Raw genomic sequence first — 9,189 nt, forward strand, 5'->3', positions numbered from 1 at the left:
CAGGGGTAAGAGTCACAGCATAAAGGAGCTAAATCTAGAAGAACTTTGTGCAGATCAACAGAGGGAATCGTTACACAAACTTCCTACTGTGAAAGAATGGCTTCAGTAAAAACCGCTTTTTCAGGACAGAATCATGAAGCAACTTGAGGTGAAAGGGGATGTTACAGATATAAGCACGCACACTGAAGACCAAGGAGCATAATTTTAAAATCAAGAAACCAATTAGGAAATGGCTAGAGGGGAAGTAGTAAGGGGAGGGGAAAGGAAATAAGGGAAAAGCAAAAATGGAAACAAAGACTCTGTAAATAGGGAAGGGTGCAGGGGTGAAGGCAGGGCAGGAGTGTGGGGAAAAAACAAGAGCCAAGACATATCGTGTAAAGGTACAAGATCCCAATGATGAATGTAACTGTATTGTTTGCTTTAAATGTACCAATAAACTTGATGGAAAAAAGAAAAAGAGAAACCAGTTAGGAACACTAAGTAACAAGGTAGACATTGCTAGAAAGCGAAATTACTAACCCTGAAGAAGGGACTGACATACTGTGAATGGAGTGTACAAGATCCCAATGATGAATGTAACTGTATTGTTTGCTTTAAATGTACCAATAAACTTGATGAAAAAAAGAAAAAGAGAAACCAATTAGGAACACTAAGTAACAAGGTAGACATTGCTAGAAAGCGAAATTACTAACACTGAAGAAGGGAAAAATGAAAAATGAAAAAGTCAAAATATTGAAAGATAAACTGATAGATGTGGAAGAGATACAAAGATGATCCAAAAAGAAAACTTTGGCCACTAAAGGGGGTGACAGTATAAATGAAACAAACAAAACGTTCAAGACATGATTACAATATCAGATTCAAAAAAGCACGTGGTAGTGTAAATTTTGACATAGATCATTCAACACATAGGCATATTCTAGCCATGTGGATAAAGAATTATTTGGAATCCAGGCAGGAAAAAAAATCTACAAAGGGAAGCAATATTAAATGCTATTAAACAATGAGGTAATGCGTGTAAAACTGTAAGAGAAAGCAAACATGGTGTAAGAATATTGTACTCAGCCATGATAACTGTTCAATTTGAAAAGCTACAGGAAGACATCCACAGATATTAACGAAATGAAACAGAACTCAGAAATGCAACATCCGTGAGTCTCTCTTGAAATAGGAACAAAAAGCAATTAACAACCTAGGCAATTATGGGACGAGTCAAAGAACTTAATCAGAAGCAGGGAAGGCATAGTGAAGGACTGGGAAACACTGGATACACTTTGAGAATTCTTAAATAAGCACAGCATTTATGACTACAGACAAAGTAAATGTTCTACGTACCGTGGATACAAATTATTTAAAATAAAATTGTTAGCCAAGGAGAGATGGGCAACAGCAAATCTTTAACAATAAGGAATCAGCCTAATTTAAAAAACTGGAATATGCAATTTAAAAAACATAATTCCAACCTTGAAGTGAGTTGACTATAGAGTGAATAAAGCTTCATTTCCAAGGCCCTTTTCCTATATGAATGATTGTTTTTCCCCTGGCTGTCGAAGGGGTCACACATCGTACCCTCATGCTGCCATGGCTTTGTGAAGTTTGCAAAATGTACCCTGTATTCTTAAACAGGGGTCCTAACTTCCCACAAAATCTCAATCTGCTCCTGCTCAAACCATATTTTTCAAGGAAAAAAAATCATTTTTCTAACCACAGAAGGAAATATTTTAGGAACTAATTCTTACAGTAAGAAGATATCCAACCATTATTTAGCTTTTCTTTTTTTTGGTACCCAGGATCGGGATCAAACTTGAGACCCTGCACTTGTGAGGCAGGGCCCCCAGCCGCTGCTTAGCTTTTCTTGTCCCTACTTCTCCTGCTGTTAAATGCAAACACAAGTTTTAATGCTTTTTTTAAATTTAAAAAAAGTATCTGTAGTATGAATCCACTGTTATAGACTGTATCTTTCTGTCCGTGCAACCATTTATGGGTCCCTTTGTATACACAGAGAGAGAGATATCTGAAGCAATGTTAGGCTAAAAATGGTTGTTTCTAGATCGGAGGTAATTTTAACAATTTAATGTTTGACTATGTGCACTACCTGATTTACTGCATCATATACCAAATATTTAAAAAATGATAGTGCTTTTTTCTTTAAAATTCTAATATTGACAGATATCACCAGCCACTTACTGTTTTCTTATGTTTCGAAGATTTCAAGAAGTTCCTCAAAATTTGAGACTCTGAATCTTCCCACATCTTTTCTGTGCAGCCTGGTTCAACTACCCTGGTTGAATCACTGTCATTTCTCATCTGAACTACTTCTTAGTCTCCCACCCCTGTCCATCCTTGCCTTGGTCTTCACAAACAAGCCAGTGCGTTCTTCTCAGGGCCAAAGCTTTGCTTTACGGTCTCCCTATGCCTTCTTCCTAACCATCTACCTACCTACCTCCCATCCGTCCATCCATGCATACATCTTTGCGGTACTGTGCAGTGAACCCAGAGCCTTTACCCTGAGCTATACCCCCAGGTCTCCCCTCACCCCACAGACAAGTTCTCACTAAGTTGTACGGGGGGACTTGAACATTTGATTCTTCTGTCTCAGCCTCCCTCCATGCTGGGATTTCAGGCATGAGCCAGCGCACCTGGCATCAAACAGCTTTTTAGAATCAAGCCCAAAGTCTTTGAGGTGACCAGCAGAGCTGACCTGAACTGACCAAGATCTGGCCACACTGGGCTGTTGTGTTCCTGGGGCACACAGGGTTGCTCCTCCAGAACTTTCCCCGGAGCTGCTCCCTTGGTGCGGAGCGCTCGTCCCCAGCTTCTCTGTGCAGCTGGCTCCTTCTCACTGTTAGCCCTGTCTGAGGGTCACTTTCTCAGGGAGACCTTCTCTGAACAGCTTTCTAAAAGCAGCACCCTTCCTGCACTTTTCCTGCTCTCTGGCCCCTCAGGCACTATCACTGTCTGGAATTAGCATCTTCATTTACTTCCTTGCTTCATATCAAACCTTCCCAACTAAACGTCTGCCCTTGTCTTGCTCAGCATTGTAGCTCCTGCTTGAAGAAGAGGATTGGAGGATAGCACACAATCAATAAATACACATTTCTCCAGTGAATGCTCACACACCTAGATTCTTTCATAATGTAAAAGGGGGCTTGTGTTTGCAAAGCTCCACGTATCTTCTAAATTAGTTTTTTATAATTGAGAATGTTCTTTCAAACAAGTCACGGAATAAACAGTAAATATCAAGGTTAACCTACAAAGTTTATTGGATTCATAATGGGCAAAAATCCTGCACATCTGCAACAAAAATGTTACAAAATGAACAGGAAGAATTATCACTGGGAAAAAAGGGTTGAAATGAAATGGATCAACTTATCTGAATATGAACAAATTACAATTATTCATCTTTTAAACTGGTGGAAACTTTTGTAGCTATTCTGAAGGGAACTTCAGAGCATTTTTAAGGACCATAGAATTTTTTTTTCATTGAGCTTATTGGGACATTCTAGGTATACAGTACAGTTGCATTCATTGTTGGGATCTCGTACCTTTACATGACAGGTCTTGGTTCTCATTTTTTCCCCATACCCTTGCCCTCTCTTCACCCCCTCCACCCTCCCCTGTTTACAAAGACTTTGTTTCCATTTTTCCTTTTTCTCATACTTTTTCTTTTCCCTTATTTCCTTTCCCCTACCCTTCCCATTTCCCCTACACCTCTAGCCCTTTTCTTCCTATTTCAGCTTATCAGTTACACAATTTGGATCTTATGTACACTTTTAGTTTTTCACAGCAGAGAAACTTCAGTATTTACATGTGTGTCCTATTTATTTCACTTAAGAGTATGGCTTCAATATGCATCCATTTTCCTACGAATGACTCTTAGTTTCTCATTCTTTATGGCTGAGTAGTACTCCATTTTATAGAAAAACCCCATCTTCTTTATCCAGTCGAAAACTGATGGTAAATTAATTGGGCTGTTTCCAAGTTTTAGCTATTACAAACTGTACTGCTATAAACATGGGTGCGCATATATCACTGAGGTATGATTCTTTTAATTGTCTTGGAAAGATACCCAGCAGAGGGATGGGTGGGTCAAATGGAACCTCTAATCCTAGTTCTTTGAGGTATCTCCATATTGATTTCCACAGTGGTTGCACCAGTCTGCACTCCCACCAACAGTGGAGAAGGGTTCCTTTCTCCCTACAACTGCGCCAACACTTCTTTATTGGTTGATTTCTTTTTTTTCTTTTTCTTTTTTTTGGTGCCAGGGATTGAACTCAGGTCCTTGCGCTTTTGAGGCAGGTTGATTTCTTGAGAGCAGCCATTCTTTCTGAGGTGAGGTGGAATCTCAGTGTCATTTTCATCTGCATCTCTCAGATGACCAGTGATTTTCAACATTTTTTCATATATTTGCTGCTTTTACTTCTTTGTCTGAGAAATGTCTGTTCATTTCACTAATCAGGTCTTTATATTTGGGGGCCTGATTTTTTTGAGTTCTAGATAATCGTCCTTTTTTTCTTTAAGATAATAGTCCTTTGAGGAGCAGCTGGTAATTTTTTTTCTCCCAACATTGTAGGTCATCTCTTAGCTCTGTTAGTGGTTTCTCTTGCAGTACAGAGGCTTTTTAATAAGATCCCAGTTGTTGATTCTTTGTGCTAGTTCCCACGCTGCTGAGGATTTGTTCCTAAAATCTTTTGCTATGAAAGGGCTGTAGAATCAATTCAAGGTTCTGGCCCTGGGTGTCATTTCCCTTTGAAATATATATCTATCTGTTAGCTTTCTGATTAACAGATACATTGCTAGCACCCCTGTGTTGATCAGCCTTCCCTGAGTCATTGTGTCAAAAACACAAGAGAGAAAAGAAGAGAAGTTGGTGTGTAGGTACCGGGAGCTCAGGAGACTCAGAAAGAAAGGATTAAAGAGGATGGGTGGTTTGAAAGCTACCTCAGCTAGAAGTAGTGAATGGGAGAGAAGAAAGCAGCAATGAGTGGTCAGGGGAGGTGGGGGAGAGCAGCTCTTAGTCTCCAAGACAGCCTGGCTCTTGTCTGGAGCAGCTCTGAGTGGGAACCCAGTTTGTAAACAATGCTGCAACTTGGGAGGAACTATGGACTTCTAATTTGAGGCTTCTCCCAAATTTGGTTTGGCATGAGTTTTTCTGACTAATCTACCAGTACGGTTAAATAAATAGCATCACTCATATCAGGAGTATTGACCAACCCCTAGGAGAAACTGAAGAGGCAACACCAGACTTCTCTTTCTGGATGGAATGTCGCAGTGTAAGAAAACGGATTATTTTTACACTAAGTTGACAGTTAAGACTGAAAAAATGATATTAAGAGCAAGGAGATACTGCATATGGTTTGCAAATCTTTCCGGCAGAAATGAATCATAGGGATGAAGAGAAACGGCATATTTTTACAGTTACATTTTATATTTCTAGAAAAACAACATAGTCTTAATTTCTAAGCATAGGGAAATAAGACTTTTACGACCATTACACAAAACGTACATACCACCTGTTGCAGGTACAGCAATATGAAAGTCATTCTCAGGCCTTAATTAAAATTAAAAGACCATGATAAAACTTACTGTTATGAAAAAATATTGTAATTGAGACAAACTTGAAAAAAACGACAGGTTGCATAGATATTCTTAAAATACAAACTTTTGTTGCCAAGAAAATCTCTTGGTTTTTTGGTGGCCCTACAATCTATCCCCACACAGCATTACTAGTGTTACTAGTATTACCAAACTAAGCACAATGGAAACATCTGGTCCAACATTGCTGGGGCAGCCAGTGACTCCAAGAGCCAGGGGACGCAGGGATCTCTGGCTGCTCCCAAACCAGACAGAGGTGCCAGAATGGCAAACCTGGGAATCTAGGAACATCTCAAAGCAGTCACTGATTCTTCAGATCCTGTTCCTGAAATTAGACCTCCCAGATTAGAAGTTTCAGTTTAGTTACAGTGTTTCCAAATTCAGTGAGCTGCATCCTGAGAATCACTTATAGAACAACTCTGTCTTGAGATTTTCCTAAAACAATAACACACCGTAAACTATTTTGTAATGGAGGAGATTAGGACATACACTCTAGCTTCTTCTAGTTCAAGTTTTGGTTTGACATTTTCTGCAACTCCTCCAACTCCCACATAAGAAAACCATCAGTAAGTCTTTGCTCAGCAAATATAAGAATCGAGAGATATCACACATAAAGACTCTGGGGGAATTAATCTTGGATCTTCATCTAAATAAGCCGATATATTCTCGCAATTTTAAAAAAGAAAAATGACTCAGCTTAATCATATCTTGACTTCTAAAAAAAAACCATCTCATGAGTCTACAAGGAGAAAGCAAAACTGAGGAACAGGAATGGTTTTTATCTCACACTAGAATTAGAAGAAAGGTTAATTTTTACATGAAAATTACATCTATTTAAAAATAGGTTTCTGGAACAATGTGTTATTGACAGTCGTGGGAAGATACATGCATTCATGTAAGTGTTCTTTCTCGAACAAATTATTAAAAATATCAACAATATTGCATTTTGAAAACAACCACTTTAGAGAAACCAATATTAATCCAAAAGTAAAGGCATTATAGCTAAGAGCAAGACATTATGACTGTAACTCTTTCACTCAAAATAATATGTACACAATTTTTCAAAGTTTACTGATACTCACTGCTATAAAATACAATACCACACAATTCTGCTTTGCTGCTGGTTACTGCCCACAGAAGGAAAAACCAAGTAGTGTGCTGATAAATTTGGATTCTCTGAATGCTTCTGCTAATTACGGTGGCCTACAGAAGACTGTGTACTTTGATTATTGGACTTGACACCTGTAAATGCTAACCATGTCTAAGTTACCGCGGTAAAATCCAAAACGTATAAAAAAACCCAAACGCATCAATGGACATACACATTTTACTCATGCTCATTAATGACGATTATCAAGCAGATCTTCTAATTAATTTTGCTAATTGTTCATTCCTCCCAGGTAATGTTCATATGTTGACACCAGTGTCTGATTAGAGACAAAGCCATCAGTAACCTCTGCCTGATGTCTTTACACTGTACCAACGCTATAAACACTGACACTTATTTCAATACCATATTTAGAGAACATGTCTGCCTTTCATTTAGAGAAAGAATAAATATGTTTCCAAACACATGGGGCTAAAAATACTTATTCAATGAATGGTGCAAGAAGAATGACTTGATAATAAACAGAAAAACATCTGGTAACATTTAAAATAGAATAATAACATCGTAAATGACCATTAGATTGCTTCTCCCATGCAATGCACTGTCTGATAATTCATATATATACAGTAACTTTGAACAAATGCTACCATTTAAAAGGTAGCAATCTCCTAACATTTCTGATTCGAAGTACCATCTTGTATACAGACAAGAAATGTTATCAAAATTCAATTCATGCACCTAAATTTGGATCAACCTTCAAACTTTTAGATCGTTACTAACTGCTCAGAGATTACCATTTTATATTGCTGATAAATGAATGCACTCACACAGTTTAAATAACTGCTACTGAAATATCACATTAAATACTGCACCATGCTGTATCTGTATTCTGAACTGGTCTTAATGGAGATTTGATATCCAAGTAGAGCCAAAACACTGTTCTTTCTCTCTGGTTTCCCTTAGGAACAATTAACAATACGAATCCTCTCATTTCTAATATACTCTATAGTCGCTGAGTAAGAAAAATAATTTATTCTACCAAAAGCGCAGCAAACACAGGAATCCCAATGCAGCAAAATTAAGTTTGGCAATTAGCAAATGCGGGGCAAAGTTCTCATCTTTGAACCAGGAGCGCTGATTCTTCGCTTTTTTTTTTTTTTTCCTTTTTCTTTTCTGGCTTTGTAACAACGTTTTTGTATGACCAGCCCCCCAGGTAGCACGCGCCTTTGTACATTTCTACTCCCTACTCCTTTCTCCTGCATGGGATCTAAGAGGACCGCTGTCCTCATACTAGCGCTCCACCGATGGACGCCACAGAACCGAGCCCTTCACAGCGGCACGACGCCAAAACACAGCCTATTCTGTCACAGCCGTCAACACCTCGAACTCAAGTGACCCAGACACCATTGGCTTCTCCTCCTCACACAAGCTCATCCGCTGGGTACCACTAACGCACGTCTGGAAGGAACCTCGGGGTTCGCTAATCACCCTCCTCTCTCCCTCGCCTGGAACTTTAAGGGAAGCCCACCCTCCTGTAAGGGCTCCCGAGAGAACCCGACGCCCCTGTAACTCGCGCCGACATTCCGAGACGCCCTACATTGCACCTCGACTCCTCCTGTGGCCACTGCAACACTGTTTCCTGCACTTCTGCCTTTCCAGACGCAGGAGTCTGCATCGCAAGTCCCTTAAGCGTTTGAGCACAGGTGAGGACTCCAAAGTTCAGGTGCCTCCGATCTACTGATGCGATGTGCACGGTGCAGGTTTGCAGCCCCCAAACGGAATTCTCAGTCCGCAATCGAACACCCCAGCCGCTCAGGGAGGAGAAACGACAGCCGCAGCGAAGTCTCGCCTTCCTGGCCAATCGTTGAGAAGGCAAAGCCTTCCGGAGCTGCCAGTTTGTTTTAGGGTCTCGTGTTTATAGATGGCAGGGTTTCTTGGAAGAAAAAATATGAATAAATAAGCAGCGATGGCAGTGTCTTTTTTTTTTTAAACCCTGTTGGCTTTGGCAAGTTTTAGCCTAAGAGTAAAACCACAATCAAGTTATAAGCACAGCACCGAGGATTCCGATGGAAATGCTGACCCGACCTTCAGGAAAGCAACAAACTGCAGCCTCTGCTGCTTTACTAGCGCTCTCCAAGGCGAAGCCCTGCAAAGTCCATGCCCACTTCCCTCTCCGACTGATCGATGTATCAAAAAAATACGCCGGGGGGGGGATGTCTACCAACCCCTCCGGCGTCTGTTCCTCAAGCTACTCCTTCACGGTGACTCGAAGAGCACCTGGAAATTACATGGGCTTGGCTTGGCTTTTTAATCTCCAGGATAAACGACCTTAGGAAAATACGGACTTGTGAAAGTCAAATCATCTGGAGAGACACGGGAGATTTTACCGCTTCAAACTCCTCGGGACCCCGAAGATGAGGCAAGGAAATGGAAAATGTGCCCAATCCGGGGGTGGCGATGGAGACTGAAGAACCAAAACAGGTTAA

The 9,189-nt window shown here is 40.2% G+C and overlaps 1 protein-coding gene across 13 annotated transcripts in view; it reads right to left on the reverse strand.

Moving 5' to 3' along the window:
* The window catches only part of Anks1b (ankyrin repeat and sterile alpha motif domain containing 1B), a 1,036,613-nt gene that overhangs the window by 123,777 nt on the left and 903,647 nt on the right, over positions 1-9,189 (reverse strand). The window contains exon 1 of one of the 13 annotated variants that reach the window (XM_033763855.1): positions 8,308-8,354. The exons of the other annotated variants lie outside the window; for them this stretch is intronic. The gene's annotated coding sequence lies outside the window, so the exon portion shown is untranslated. Of the gene's footprint in view, positions 1-8,307; positions 8,355-9,189 lie in introns of those variants that run through there. 13 annotated transcript variants of the gene reach the window in all.

This window comes from Fukomys damarensis, unplaced genomic scaffold (genome assembly GCF_012274545.1).
Source record: "Fukomys damarensis isolate Sample0158 unplaced genomic scaffold, DMR_v1.0_HiC HiC_scaffold_15, whole genome shotgun sequence".
Lineage (NCBI taxonomy): Eukaryota > Metazoa > Chordata > Mammalia > Rodentia > Bathyergidae > Fukomys > Fukomys damarensis.